General features: G+C 42.1%; 1 long non-coding RNA gene across 1 annotated transcript; it reads right to left on the reverse strand.

The window, feature by feature from the left end:
• Window positions 1–1,514: 1,514 nt before the first annotated feature.
• LOC139322256 (uncharacterized) lies at window positions 1,515–3,654 on the reverse strand. The gene is made up of 3 exons (XR_011600837.1): window positions 3,485–3,654; window positions 3,087–3,164; window positions 1,515–1,786 (listed from the first exon to the last, which is right to left on the reverse strand). It is a non-coding gene; the product is annotated as an uncharacterized lncRNA (long non-coding RNA).
• Window positions 3,655–15,782: the final 12,128 nt, after the last annotated feature.

Here is a 15,782-nt window from a genome sequence, read left to right on the forward strand (position 1 = left end):
CTATTAATATTAATAAGGCTTTTAATAATAAAGAGACAGAATAATAATCTTTAAATGCTATTAAAAAGTTTTTTTTTTCTGGCTGCTAGATCTGCTTGGGCCACAGGAGGGCACTGTTTTCTGTCCCTTAGCAATAGCTTTGAAGGTATCGAGATATTACTTTATCGTGGTGGTAGGCTGTGTGGAGAACCCTAACCCTAACCCTAAACCCTAAACCCTAACCCGACCTTTGACACCCCTGACCTTTAACCTTTGACCTTTGACCTCTGCCTCCAAGTGATTTACCTCCTTGCAGCAAGCAACAAGAAGAAACAGCCCATTTCAGCTTCAGCACAGCCTAATTAGCACCAGTTGATTGGATCGGCAGCCCGACTCTCAGCTGTTTGGCCTGGCCTCTGCTGCTTGCTGCAAAGAGGTAAATGGCTGGGAACAATTTTTATTTATTTATTTATTTTTTTGTGCTACTCAAGCTATGCTGAAAATAAAAATGAAAGTAAAGCAGCCTATTTTGCTGTAACGAGGCAAAATTGCTGGGAGGCAGAGGCAGATTTCTTTTGCTTGTTTTCCTCACCAAAAAAGGTAGGTGCATCTTATAGTCCAGAGCATCTTATACTCCAAAAATTACAGTATATGCCGTTCGTCTCCCTGATCTCATCTGTCTTATCAGGGAGACTGTAGCAGGCTACAGGCAATCTTCTCCGCAGCGTAAGAAGACAGAAGGATGCGTTGAATTTGACACCGCCGATTCCCCTACGAAGCCTCTGCAACAGCACTTGCCCGCAAAACCCCCAGATTACAAGACTGGGGCTATTCGTCTTACAAAAAGAGCCACATGCTGAGGTGCAGACGTGAAGGGGGATGCCGTTCTCCCCCTCAAAATAGCAGTCCTAATGGATCAGGACAGGCCAAAGAAAGTCTTTCCTCAAGAAATTACCGTTAACGTGCAGAATCGGCTTCCGGACGAGGGGATGGCCACCGACCTCAATGGACTGAAAGGGGGGACGATGGAGGGGACTGTTTGTCATGAGGCTACGTGCTGCCTGGGGCAATGAGGGATAGATGCTTGAGCTGAAGGAGGCTTTCCTGTCCTACGTCTTGGGCTTTCAACCGGTCCAATGGAAAGCAAAATCCGAGCAGGCTTTAACTGAGTAAGAGTGTCAAGACTGCCGCTGCAGATTCGGAGGGCAAAGGAGCCACGGTGGCCTGGCGGAAGAGGTGGTGGAGGACAGAGGCGGTCCCTCGGACTAGGGACGGGTGCGGGGAGGAGAATGGGACCGAGGGGCCGGTCCTTGGAAGGGGATGGCTGCAACCGGTAAGCGAATGGGGTTCCCGCGCTTTTGAATATTTCAGTTTACGGAGAAGAAACAGCTACGGTATCTTATACAAGCCGTAAGCAGCGGATGGGTCCAGCTGAAAAATCTACATTGTCAAAAAGGTGTAAACTGCAAAATACAGGTATAATTTTATTTACAGTTTAAGATAGTATTAACAATTATAGGCAATCTGGACTGACTATTGGCACTGAAATATGAACAACTCCTTCTCTCAAAGTATATCCCCAAAGGACAGCTATCAGGGAGATATGCCGGTACTGCTCTGTCCCTCGTGATCGCTTGAGAGGTGCGATGGGCCTCTGCCTTGAAAGATCCTGGATCCCGGGATCTCCCCGGTTGCTGTGTCACCGCTGGATACTCGTGGATTGGTGCGTGAAGGGCCGCGTGTTCCTGGGATGGCGTGGAGTACTTGTACTGCTTGCCACGGAATTCACAGGTATAGTCGCCTGTTTCTACAAAGTAAGAAAACAATTTTCAGAAGGAGAAAAGGTTTTCCCAAAAACCCTTGACCCAAACGTGGATCTCAATTCAGAGCATAGCAGGCTAGACGTTTCCCACGTGACTTCGTGAGATGAGTTCCAAGTTTTCTTGACCGAGGGGGCCCTGGGCGCCCACCTTCATGGTAACTGTTTCCTCTGTTTTGCCCCAGCTCTCTTTCCTGGAGAGAGGCTGAAAAGACACGGCTGCTACAGAGGCTAGACTTCCTTTTGCGGAAGGAGCGTTTGGGAGGGGGCTGTATAAACCGTCGCAGACAGCAAAGGCCAAGTCGCGCTCTCATCAGCGCTTACGAGGGGTAGTTATCATCTCAGATCGTGATCAATTTCTAGTTTTAATATCGCTCCCCACCCTCAATTTCACCCTATTCCCGAAGAAAACATGGTAATGTACTTTTTTTTATCCCAGAGGACAATACTTAGACAATATCTTCCCCTTTAATGAACAGCTCTTTGTGAATTCTAAAATTAAGTCATGAGAAATGCAAGTGGAATGTTTTTCCTAGGTCTGAATATAATTATAAATTATAAATTATAAATAACGTGCGCTTAATTCCTTCTCTTTGCAATAAAGTATTTACATCTAAATACTTTGGCCAAATTGGATTGTTTTAACCAGATGCTTATAAAAGTATGTAACGTGAAGCAAGAATAATTTTATAATTCCCCGACTCGACCGTGTTTGTTTCTTCTCTATGTCAAAAGTGGAAGATTAATTTTTGGGTTTACTTAGGAGTGCTATTTGCAAGCGGGTGGCTTGTCTCCTGACGGATGGCCACGGTCCGAGTTCGAGCTGTTGCTTTGCGTGCAAAAGCTCCGGGTTCACCCCTGCGTTTCCAGGGAAGGGCTGGAAAAACCCCTCTGCTTGAACGGATGTTCAGAGCCCTGCAGCCGGTCAGTGCCGATAGTCGTGGGGCAGATGGACCGACAAGAAGACCTGATACCGAGCAGCTTTCGGGCATCCTGGGAGTTATTCTGCCTGCTACGCCTTGGAAAACCTAGCGGTTGCTAGCGGTGCTCCTTAAACAAACCCCGCTGAAAGATACATCCGAGGAAGATTTTCCGACTTGTCACCTGCCGTGCCGAGAGGAATGGAGTCCGGGTTTCGCACAGGCAAAGAATGTGCTCTTTCTGTTGGACTAGTGAGAGCTTCCTGCCTTTGCGAGAAACGCTCCATCCCTGGCTTGGGCCTGAAACCTCAGCTCTGAAACACTGAAACCTAGTGAATGACTTAAGTTGCAAACTCCGTCGATCGTACTTGGACCGATCTTCTGAAAGGGCTCGGGCTCCTCTTCTTTCACCTCCTCCTTGGCGATCGTTGCTTGGTCGTAGGGGTCTGCCGGAGGAGAGAAGGAGGAGAGAGTTGATCGGGGCGTGTGGAAACGCCTCCCTGGCTTGATCCCTCGGGCCCTGCTCTCATCCTTAGTCTTAAATAGACTAACATACATTTCACACGTGTATAGTATTTTTACGGATTATATTTTTCTTGATAATCTCCCTATTAAAGTGACTAATCTTAAAATGCGTGTTTCCAATTCAGGATATAAAATTTGCACTTATTATTTCTTTTTAAAGTGTGACAACTTGATTGCGAAAAACTGCACTCGTTCTTAACAAGAGTCAGAATACTTCCAAAAAGCAACACAACCGGCCTACCTCTACCGAGAGGCCCCGAGACTCTCCTATCCACCAAACAGGCACTCTTTCTCCCAACGGAGTGGATTAATCTCTGCACACACCCACGGGTGCTTCAAACTGCAACACGGCAGGGCTTCCGGCTCCATTCTCCATCCATGGAGCGTTCGCCCGAATGCTCCTCGGTCAAAGACTTCCTAAAATGTTGGAATCATTGAGCCAGAAGTTTCTATTGGCTGAAACTTTATTGTCAAAAGTGGTATGGTATTATGTCTCTAAACTAGCTGGGTATATGTAGATAAGCACACACACAACAACAACAACATTCTAATGGTTTCCCTTGGATTTTGATTTTTCGCATCACTCAATGGTGTCAACGGCCCTGCACAAAAGCTCCCCTCCCCAGCTTCTTTCCATAAAATGCAGGCCGGGGTTACCTGCGAAGAGCTCTAAGCGATAACTAAAGGTCCTGAGAACGGGTGCCGGAGCCTGCAGGCTTGCCTGCCCCGTGCCTCCTTTCCCTTCCCTTGAGAGGAGATGGGAAGCTCTAGTCCCGTGATGGTGAACCTGTGGCATGCGGAGTCATATTGGTGGGCATGCGAGTGTTGCCCTAGCTCAACTCCAGCGTGCATGCACATGCTGGCCAACTAATTCCGGTCCCACAGGAAGTCAGGAAACGAGACGAAACGAAACCCTAACCCTAAACCCTAAAGGATTGAACTGGAAAGGGAAACGACAGGAGAGAGGCGAAAGGAGAACAGAGGACAGGAGAGAACAGGAGAAAGAAGAAAGGGGAAAGGAGAGGAAGAAAAGGGAGGGGAAAGAGGAGTAGAGGACTGGGGGAAGGGAAGGGGAAGTAGGAAAGAGAAGGAGAGGAAGAACAAAGGAAGAACGAAGGAAGTAGGAGGAGAGGAAGGAAAAGAAGGGGAGAAGAAAAGTTGGAATAAAGGTAAAGGGTAAAAGAGCAGCCCTGAAAACCTGCTATTCCCTCTTGGACCACTGGATGGCACTGTTTTCTCCAGGGTTGCGGAACTGGCACGGAAGAATAACTTCAATACGTACAGATAACAATCTTAAAATGTCATCGAAAAGGTTTCTTTCTTTTTGTGGCTGTGATACCTGCTTGGACCACAGGAGGGCACAATTTTCAGCACCTTAGCGATAACTTTGAACTCATGGGACGGAAAACTGTGCCCTCGTGTGGCCAAAACGGGTACTGCGGGTGCAAAAAAACCCCCTTTTCATGGGATTTTAAGGTTATTATCCTGTACCTTTATTATTAACGTCTTATTAATATTTATTAAAGCAACGGGAGGCCCCTTTGCTGCAACACAGGAACTGGAAAAGAAATCTCGCTTCAAAAGCCTTAACCGGAGTTAAGGAGGCCTGTGATGGCCTATTGATATTATTAAAGTTTTAATAATAAAGAATAACAACCCTACAACTCCATTTAAAAAGTTTCTTTCTTTTCGTTGCTGCGATCCCTGCTTGGACCGCACGATGGCGCTGTTTTCTGTCAACGTTAGTGTGGAGGCCGTTGTAGACCTTTTGACCACAGGTGAAGGCTTTTGAAGCAAGATTCTTTCTTTTTGCCTGTTATGGAGCTCCTGGGCCTCCCGTTGCTCTATTAATATTAATAAGGCTTTTAATAATAAAAAGACAGAATAATAATCTTTAAATGCTATTGAAAAGGGTTTTTTTCTTTTTCTTTCTGGTTGCTATATCTGCTTGGGCCACAGGAGGGCACTGTTTTCTCCAGGGTTGCGGAACTGCCACAGAAGAATGCCATCGAAAAGGTTTCTTTCTTATTGTGGCTGCGATACCTGCTTGGACCACAGGATGGCACAATTTTCTCCAAGTTACCGATAACTTTGAAGTCATGGGACGGAAAACTGTGCCGGCGTGTGGCCAAAACGGGTACTGCGGCTGCAAAAAGAAACCCTTTTAATGGGATTTCAAGGTTATTATCCTGTATCTTTATTATTAACGCCTTATTAATATTTGTTAAAGCAACGGGAGGCCCGTTTGCTGCAACACAGGAACTGGAAAAGAAATCTCCCTTCAAAAGCCTTAACCATCACTGCCCTACACCATTTCTGACAAATGGCATTCCAATCTTTTCTTGAAAGTCGCCAGTGATGAAGCTCCCACAACTTCTGAAGGCAACTTCTGTTCTATGGGTTGATTGCTCTCACTGTCAGAAAATTCCTGCTTATTTCCAGGTTGAATCTCTCCTTGATCAGTTTCCATCGGTTGTTCCTTGTCTGGCCTTCGGGGGCTTTGGAAAACAGCTTGACCCCCTCCTCTCTGTGGCAGCCTCTCAAGTATTGGAAGATCACTATCATGTCTCCCCTGGTCCTTCTCTTCAGTACACTAGCCGTGCCCGATTCCTGTAACCGTTCTTCATATGTTTTAGCCTAAAGTAATGACTGATGACCACCTAATGTCTTCACCTCTGCAGGTTCTCAAAGATTTGAGACCAATGTTGAATATTTAAATTTCAGTAGTCACCAATCCCAGGCTTAAAATGAGTTTAGAATCAGTGGGAGTCACTGATAACAATGAACTACTAGCTACTGATAATGAGTCCAATCCTTGGAGGGAAAAAAGACACAGATTAGACATGGTGGAGAGTGCACAACAATTTTAACTCACCAATGAAAAGAAAAAGAATCTTCACTAAATTGGAGAAATTAAAATTAAATTTAATCTGCCTTCAAGGTCCACATTAAAAAAACAAGATAGTAAGCTATTAGGGTACCCCAAAATTGGGAAAAAATTTTTTTCATTAGCACAGCAAAAGAAAAGGGGGTTTGGTGTAAGGATCGCCTCTCCTTCTAACTTAAGAAAGTGAGAACTCTTGAAACGTGGTTGTTCAAAAGGATTTCTTTTATTAAGCAGAGGTGAAAGCCATCCAGTTAAAGCAAGATCTGAATACCCTTATGCAAAACAGTAGGATTAAAGTGGTAGAGACCCCATCCTTTAAGTCAGAATGCAGATTTTAGCCAATACAAATGTGAAGATATTTTCTTTACTAGTTTCTCTGAGAACCCGGACAAATATGCATTCCCACCATTATCCTTTAAAGTGAAACAACCCACATGGCTATCATAAACATTCTTGCAGCTAAAGGGGATCTTAGGGCTCTTTGACACCAGGATATAGGTTGTAAAATATCTGTTGACACAAGCAATGCTAGTAAATCGAATCCAAGTGCCCCCCTTCCTCCGATTGAATGGCAGTATCACTTTTAGGGATCTGACATGCTACTCTCCTTAGGAAGCGAAAGGGTCCACCTGAAAAAAAACAAATATACACAAGATTTCATGATAGTATATTAACAAGGTTTGTTAGGGTATTAGGAGTGAAATTTTCTCAGTAAGATTGGAGCCCTAACGTGGTGTTTAGCGACCCATTCATGGTGTGCTGGTGGTAAATGTTTCCAAGCAACTAAGTATCAGATTTTCCCTCTGTGGATCCTAGAGTCAAGGATTTCCTTGATTTCAAAGTGTTGTTCACCTTCAATCATGATGGGAACAGGTGGTGTAGATGCAGGTGGTCTGAGGGATGAGATTACTTCTCGCTTGAGTAAACTGATATGGAATACTGGGTGGACTTGCCTGAGTGTCTTTGGAAGGAGTAGTTCAACTGCTACTGGATTGATGATTCTAGTGATGGGGAAAGGTCCAATGAACTTTGGCCCTAGTTTTTTCGATGGTTGTAATGATTTCAGAAATTTTGTAGATAAGTATATTCTGTCTCCAATATGAAAAGGTTTGGGTTCCATCCTTTTCTTGTCAGCTTGAATTTTAAAAGCTTCTCTAGCTTCCTTTAAAGCTAGTCTAACCACTGGCCACGTGTTTTGCAAATTATCCATCCACTCCTTAAGTGAGGGGATGGTGGGTTCTTCCGTGGGTAGTTCAGGCATGGGGCTGAAATCCTGGCCTGTCGCTACTCTAAAAGGGGTAAAACCAGTGCTTGAATGGACAGCATTATTAAACGCAACTTCAGCAAAAGGCAAAAGTTCGGTTCAGTTGTCTTGTTGAAAATTAATAAAACATGTTCAATATTGTTCTAATACCGAGTTCAAAATTTCAGAATTTCCATTAGTAGCTGGATGATTTGAAGAGCTCAATCCTTGGCCAGTACCAAGTAAGCCCAAAAACGCCCTCCAAAAGTTGGAAGTGAATTGAACCCCTCTGTTGGAGATGATCCTTTGTGGAGTACCATGGTCGATAAATGTGTATTAGGAATAATTTGGCTAAACCTTTAGCAGTTGGGATCTTTTGGCAAGGTATAAAACGTGCCTGTTTTGAAAACAGGTCTGTCACGATCCAAATAACAGTATTTCCCTCACTGTTTGGCAATTCTACAATGAAATCCATAGCAATCGCTCTCCAAGGCGCTGAAGGTTCTGCAATAGACCTGGGGATTTCCCCCGACGTCTTTTTGCTGCTGCACCAATGGGGCAGCTAGCTACATAGCTTTCTATGTCCTTTTTTTAGTGATGGCCACCAAAATTGTCTTTTAATCAGGTATAAAGTTTTCACAAACCCAAAATGTCCAGCTAATTTGGAATCGTGGCACCTTACCATTAAGCATAATCTTTGGCTGGCAGGAACATACAACTCCCCCCCCCCAAGCCAAGTCTTCTTTCATCAGACAGCTGGATTTGTTGTTCAAAAACCATTCATCAGTGGCCAATGCTTGTTTAAAATTTTGGGTGGTGTCATTGCCCGTCAATGTCTGTTTTTTTTTTAATTTATAAACTTTATTAAAACACATATAAAACACATATAAAAACATTTACAAAACATACAACATATAAGTGAATTTTCCTTTTAAAGCAATATTTCATCGTGGTTCTTCAACTAATACGGTTGTGCTTATTCCCCTTATTCTTAGCCTAGTAGTTTTTTCTTTTCCCTTTTCACCCCCTCTTCTTTTCCCCCCCCCCTTAGGATCCCCCCTTTAACAATCTTTATATTTGGATTACACCGTTGTTTTTGGATTTCCTTATTCCTGATTTTAGAAGCTGGTATTTTTACTAGAAAATGAAGTGATTGCAACCAAAAAAAGCAGAATCTAAGCCAAAAAGCGTGAAAGTTACAGATAGAGAACATTCCCTCCCACTGTCCATCATAAATCATCCAATCCAAGGGTCTCCCAAAGGTCAAGTGGGAGCACACGTCTGACACGTCTGGCAGCGTCATCAATCAGGAATGCCACGACCGTTGCCCCAATAACAGCCCAGTAGCTTAAGAATCACTTTCGTTTCTCTGTCTCTCCTGCATGCTTCCCCCCCCCCATTACCATGGCAGCCAAAGCAGAAAAGGAGGAGGCTGACATTCGGCCCCCCTTCAGAAGAGAAGTTAGTCCTATAAAGAAAAAGGGGAGAAGAGATAACAGCACATAATATCAATTACGGTTTATCAGGATATTTGGTGTGAAACAACTGTACTTTCTTTGGTGCTCGGACATCACGTTTGTTCACCCATTCAGCTTTAGACAACGGGAAATGTTTCCAGGCCACTAGATATTGCACTTTACTGTGATGTTTCCTGGAGTCTAAGATCTCCAATCTAACTGGGACCGTTTGGAAAAAAAATACCATTCTAGGCGCTACCTGAGTCTTGATTAAGGCTATCCATCCCATTAATGACAGTTATAGCCTGCCCCATTTTTCCAAATCTTTGTCTAATTGCTCAACTAATTTTAAATAGTTATCTGTCTTTATTGAGGAGCATCTATCAGACAAGCAAATCCCTAAATATTTAACTTTACAAACTACCTGGAGGCCCAAAGTGTTTTGTAGTTCTAATTTTTGTATTTCCGTCATATTTTTAACTATAATATTCGTTTTCTTTCTATTTATTTGTAATCCAGCTACTTCACCAAATTTCTGTATCTTGTCAATAAGCTGCCTACCGGAGGTTAGTGGCTCTTCCAGAACAAAGACCAGATCATCCGCAAACGCCTAGACCATGTATTCTTGTTCTCTGATCTTTAGCCCTCTTATGCCCACATCCTGTCTTATTAACCTAAGCAAAGGTTCTAAAGTAAATATAAACAGCAATGGAGAAAGTGGGCAGCCTTATCTCGTTCCCTTCGCTATCGTCATCTCATCCGACTCTTCTTCATTGATCAGAATCTTGGCTTTCTGTTGACTATAAATTGCCTGGATTGCGTTCATAAAATAGTCGTCAGCCTTCATATATCTCAATTGTGCTATAAGATAATTCCAATTGACTCTGTCGAAGGCTTTCTGGGCGTCCAGAAAGAGGAACGCTGCCTGCTTCTCAGGGTGGGCCTTGTAGTATTCCAGGGCGTCCATTATGATTCGTACATTATCTTTCAACTGTCTAGTAGGTAGAAAACCATTTTGATCTATATGGATAAATTTGCTAGATCTCTTAAATCTAGCTGCCATTACATTTGCAAAAATTTTATAATCAGTGTTTAAAAGTGAGATTGGCCTATAGTTATGTATCAGAGTATGGTCCTTCCTTCCTTTGGTATTAGAGAAATATAGGCTTCTAGCCATGACTTGGAAGCCTTAGACTCCATCAACACCATATTAAAAATTTCCTTCATATATTTTATAAACAGATCTGTAAAGGTTTTATAAATCTCCACAGGCAAGCCGTCAGTACCAGGAGTTTTATCGGCCTTCTGCCTCTTGATCACAATCTCTATCTCTCCTTCCGTAATCTCTTTATTCAACAGGTCCTTGACTGAATCTGGGAATTTGGGAAGATCCGAATGTTCCAAATATTCCTTAATTTTCTCATCCGACACCTGCTCATTAGCATAAAGTTGTGAAAAGAATTCCTGTGCAATCCCTTTTTTCTGTTCATTATCTACCCATATGACTCCCATCTTATCCTGTAGTTGATTTATCTACCTACTTTCCCTTTTCTTCTTTAGTTTATAAGTAAGCCACCGGCCCGCCCTATTAGCATGCTCAAAGTGCATTCTAAGTTTATGTGCTATTTCCTCCTGGTCTAGTAGTATGAAGCTTCCTTAGCTTTGACATCTAGTGGGTTAATCTGTAAATTCCTCTCTGCAGCCCGCACCTTCGCTATCCACCTTTCCCTCTCCTTAAGTTTCTGTCTTTGCTTCCCGGCTATATACTTAATCACTAGCCCTCTCATATAAGCTTTCGCTGTATCCCACAGAATCTGTATCGAAGTTTCATTATTATCGTTCATCTAAAGAAAGCTTCCATTTCTCTCTTTACCATTTGTTGAAATTTTATCTCCGTTAAAATATTTGTTCTCAACATCCACCTCTTATTTCTTTTAATTGTATCCCCTTTCCACCTAACCAATAGTGGACTATGGTCTGCCCAGGTATTAGGTTCTATCTCTTGTCACTACAGTTCGGGTTTTTAAATCCGTAGTTACCCACATCATATCCAGCCTCGACCAAGATTTATGCCTGGGAGAAAAGAAGGTATATTGATTTGTCTGAGGATGGAACGCTCGCCATATATCCGTAAGACCCAACTCGTCCCTCATATCGGTACATACTTTTGGAAGTGTTCTCCTATTTTCTCTCTTTTGACTGTTCCCTGGTAAATAATCCAAGTCCCTGTTGATTACTGTGTTAAAATCACCTAGTATAGATATATGGCCATATTGCAGATCGACAAGTTTTTGATACACCTTTTGATAGAAATCAGACTGTCCGTTATTTGGAGCTTATATTCCCACCAAGAGGACCTGTAGCCGGCCTATACGTATCTCCAACATTAGAATTCTTCCCTCATCATCCATATAAACTAATTTAGGTTCCAGGTAATTCCTAACATAGAAGACCACACCTCTTTGTTTCTCATCGGCTAACGTAGCGTACAGCTTACCAAGTTCAGGACATTGCAAAACAGATTCACATTGTTTTCTAATATGCACTTCCTGGAAACATATAATATCCATTTTCAATTTTAGTAAATTCTTGAAAACCCACTTCCTCTTCACCTGTGCATTCAAACCATTTATATTTAACGAGAACAGACATATTTCCTCCCCATCTTACCTATCTGCGTTCTTTGCCCTAGTGGTCTGTCTGGTTACCTGTTGGTTGCTCTCCCCTTCTCCTTCCCTTCCTCTTATCGGAAGAAAATTTGGAAGATAAGATGGTTGAGATGGTGGCAGGGATATTGCAGAAAGACCCACAAGTGGTGCACAGTGGTATTAACGAGTGTTCCCAGGTCTTTATATCATTTACAAGGAGACAGAACCTCCTGAGGGAAGTTCATGTAAAATTTAATAAGAGATCGTTACGGGAGGAAGTATATCAGAGATCGAAGGACCAGGTGATAAAATACGCTGGTAAACAGGTCGCCGTTTTGCGACAGGTGCCGAAGAAAGTGCGAGACCAAAGACGAAATTATCAAGCTTTGACAATACAACTACGAAAATATGATGTGAGATATAAGTGGTTACTTCCAGATGGGCTTTTGGTGTTGTGGCAGGGGAAGAGAGTATGCCTTGAAACCCCGCAGGAAACTGATGAATTTCTTGAGAGTGAATTTGCAACTTTGGAAAGGGAAGGAGGAAGAGAAAGTGAATATGAGGTAGATAGTAAGGGTCAGGAAGAAGGGCAGGAGGAGAAGGGAGCGGTTGAATATAACATTTCATTCTCCTACTGCTTTCTAATAGTTCACAAATTGAGTGTAAAGGTGACAGTTTTTGTAAAAACACCAAAAATAGGGTATTTTCAGCCTGCTTTTACAAAAAAGACCTTCTGGAAACTCTGTTAAATCATTCTCATTATAAAGAGCATGTTTCAACCCCCCTAAAAAAGTAGAATTGGTGTTTTGTTGCTGACATATAAAGCCCTAAAAATAGGGACAAAGTTGAAGACGTTGCTATGGCAGTGTCACATGCATTCTACTATTGTTTTGTCTTGTTTTATATAGACATCATTACTACTATTATATTGCGTTGGACCATGGTGACATTGTCACTACCAGTTCAGGCACTTGACCCAGCAATCCCATCACCATAGGAGGCACGCCTTATAGCCAGTGGTGGGATTCAAATAATTTAACAACCAGTTCTCTGCCCTAATGATTTCTTCCAACAACCATTTCACCAAACTGCTCAGAAAGTTAACAACCGGTTCTCCCGAAATGGTGCGAAATGGCTGAATCCCACCACTGCTTATAGCCATGCAATACCAGCCATGGGTGGGTTTCTTGGTTCAGGTTCGCAAGCCTGTAGTTTGGTTTCTTCCTCGAGGTTCCAAAGCGTTGTGTGGGTATCTGTCTGGTTCCCAAGCCAGCAATTGGGCAGCTTATCCTAGGTTCCCAAGCCTAAAGTGAGTATCTTATATGGTTCCCAAGCCGAAGTCCGTACTCTTTGTATGAATTGCCAAATTCCAACAACCTCTCATTTATTATTGAATTTATGCGCCAAGTTCTTTAGTGTCACTTCTGGGAATTGATACTGTTGACCTGACAATGTAACTGAAGGCGCCGGAAGCACGCAAATAAGATGTGGTTTTGGAACCCAACAAACATCTTGTCTTTCAGGCCAATAAAATGAATGAGCAGGGTCTCGCGGATGCATAAACGTTTCCAATGCACGGTGGTGGGATTCAATTTTTTTAACAACCGATTCTGTGGGTGTGGCTTATTTGGGTGGGCGTGGCTTGGAGGTCATGTGACTGGGTAGGTGTGGCTAGCTGATCATGTGACCGGGTGGGCGTGCCTATGTGTATAGGGACTACTCAGAGGGCTGAAAAAAGTCATTTCTGACTGGTCCTCGCACTTTTGACTGGTCCTTACACTTATGACCATCTTCACATTTATGCCCATTGCAACACCATGTCACTCATTTCACAACTGCTTCTCTTCACCATGAGGAAAAGATAGGGCAAAAAACGTAAAATGTGAGGACAGTCATAAGTGTGAGGACTGGTCAAAAGTGCAGGGACCGGTCAAAAATAATATGCAGATAGGGATTACCCAGAGGGCTGAAAAAACTGATTTCTGACAGTTCCTCACACTTCTGACTGATCATCATTTATGCCCGTTGCAGCATTCTTAACAACTGTGTCATTCATTTCACAACTGCGGTGCTTCATGTGACTGGGTGGGCGTGGCCAGGTGGTCATGTGGCATCGCTTCTTTGCCCTAATGACAGTTTGCTGCAATGGTCATAAGTCTGAAAAACGGTCATAAGTCACTTTTTCCAGTGCCATTGTAACTGTTGTAAATCGAGGATTACCAGTACAAAAATACAAAAAGCTGCTTTGTTTGCAAAAAGCTGCCCTAAATACCAATCATTAGATTAGAAACTGGAGTTACAAATCAGGGAGGGTGCCAGAGCACCTTGAGGAATTAAAATAGTTAAAATGCAATGATAACTATCAGCAGCCAACTCTTGCTCATAAAGTGAAACCCTTTAGTAGAGAGGTCATTTTAGCTCTCCAGAATGAAGCAAAGGAGCAAACAGAGTATCTTGTTGCTTGTTAAACCAATTATCAGAACAAATAGACACAGAACTAGTCAGATTTCCAAAGCTGCTTCTTTTCAGGAACAGAGATTAACATTTTTCCTTCCAAACAAAGTTGAATAGGGAAAATTATCCCATCACTAAACACAGGTTTAAACTTCACCAAAACCCAGTTTTAGGCCAAAAGTCAAAAAGGGTATGTAAACTCACGTTTGAATGTCAATCTTTCTAGCTAGCCAAGAAGCCTTGCTGAATGTCACTCATCTTGGTTCCTTGTCATTAAAAGCTTCTGCTTCGTTATTCAATTATTTCTTCAAAGTGATGATCACTGCACCCTGGCTGGAAGAACTCCAACAGGGGAATAAAGAGGAACTTTGTAACCCCTTTTTGTTATGAGAACTTTGAGCTCTACAGAAAAAAAAAATTGCTGAACTGTGGAGGAGGGTTTTTCTTTCCTGACTGCAAGCAGCTGGACTTTGGTGAAAAGAAAAGGAATTTACAATGGAACTCCTACAGTTGAACAAATAATAATTTGAAAATTGGTGCAGGAATAGAAGAAGGATTAAGCGTAGCCTTAAAAGAAAGAGATTTGATACATTATATCCGGAATAAAATTATGAAAAGAGATTTAATTGGATTTATGGAGAATAAAATTAAAAACTTGGAAAATGGAAGGAAATTTATGTTTGCAGATGAGGAAATGAAGATAATGTGATAAAAAATTAAAATAAAGATGATTGTAATAAATTAAAGGGAGGTTTTTATAGAAATTAAGAATGTTAAATGAAACTAATTAATACATGTAAAAATATGTTTAATGCAAGAACTATGTTTTAATGGTAACATGTTAAGGTAAAGAACAAGGGTGAATATGATTAATTGAAAACGTTAAAAGGAATTTTAAAATATACTTAAAAATATAAAACAAGGTTAAAATGTTATGAATGCTATGAAAAAGGATAAAGAAAAATATGATTAAATGAAAAGCAATGCATAGATGGAGGGAAACAACAAAGAGAGGTTTAATAGAGATCATTAAACCAACTATGAACATGCTGTATTTAACAGCCAAAAGGCTATAATATGCTGTATTGAACAGCCAAACAAATGGTCATGCTGGTTATCAGCCAAAACGAAACTTGATATGCTGTGTAACGGCCAAAAAACAAAATAAAGATGCAACAGCAATCTCTATTCAACAGCCAAACAAACTTGAAGATGCCATGTAACGGCCAAAAAACAAAATTAATATGCTGTGTTTAACAGCCAAACAAAGGGCATGTTGGGTAATGGCCAAAAAATAAAAAGGGAAAAAAATGCATCTTGAGCCTGTGTCAAATGCCCACCATTGCCCCACACAAACTCGGAGGTCAAACACAACCCTGATGTGGTCCTCAATGAAATCGAGTTTGACACCCGTTATAGAGGAGGAACAGCATTTTGAAGTCAAGAAAATTTAAAGGGAAAATACAATGCTTAGTGGCCTGGAAGTATTTCTCTCCTTCACAATCAGAATAGGTAAATGCTCGGTTCCCTTCAGGTGTTTCACAGGAAATATCCTGATAAACCTGGGTTAATGCAGTGTTCTTTAGTTGATTTATTTCATTTTTTGGCTCCTATTGTAGTTTTGTATTATGCCTTTTATTCTTTTACAGGGCTAATGCCTCTGTCAAAGGGAGGGGGAAATGTCAGCTGGATCTCCAGAGTGCGGTTTGCAGCTTGTTTGCCCTCGGTTGCCATAGAAAAAGGGAGGGGGGTTTCGGCACTTGGGGTGGGGAAGTGAGCTGGTGTGAAGTGTTCCCATGAGAATCGGGAGGTTTGCTACCCATTAACTGAGTGGAGTTTTTTTTTATTTT

Source organism: Pituophis catenifer, unplaced genomic scaffold (assembly GCF_029215685.1).
Source record: "Pituophis catenifer annectens isolate HBS135680 unplaced genomic scaffold, rPitCat1.0.hap2 SCAF_10, whole genome shotgun sequence".
Lineage (NCBI taxonomy): Eukaryota > Metazoa > Chordata > Lepidosauria > Squamata > Colubridae > Pituophis > Pituophis catenifer.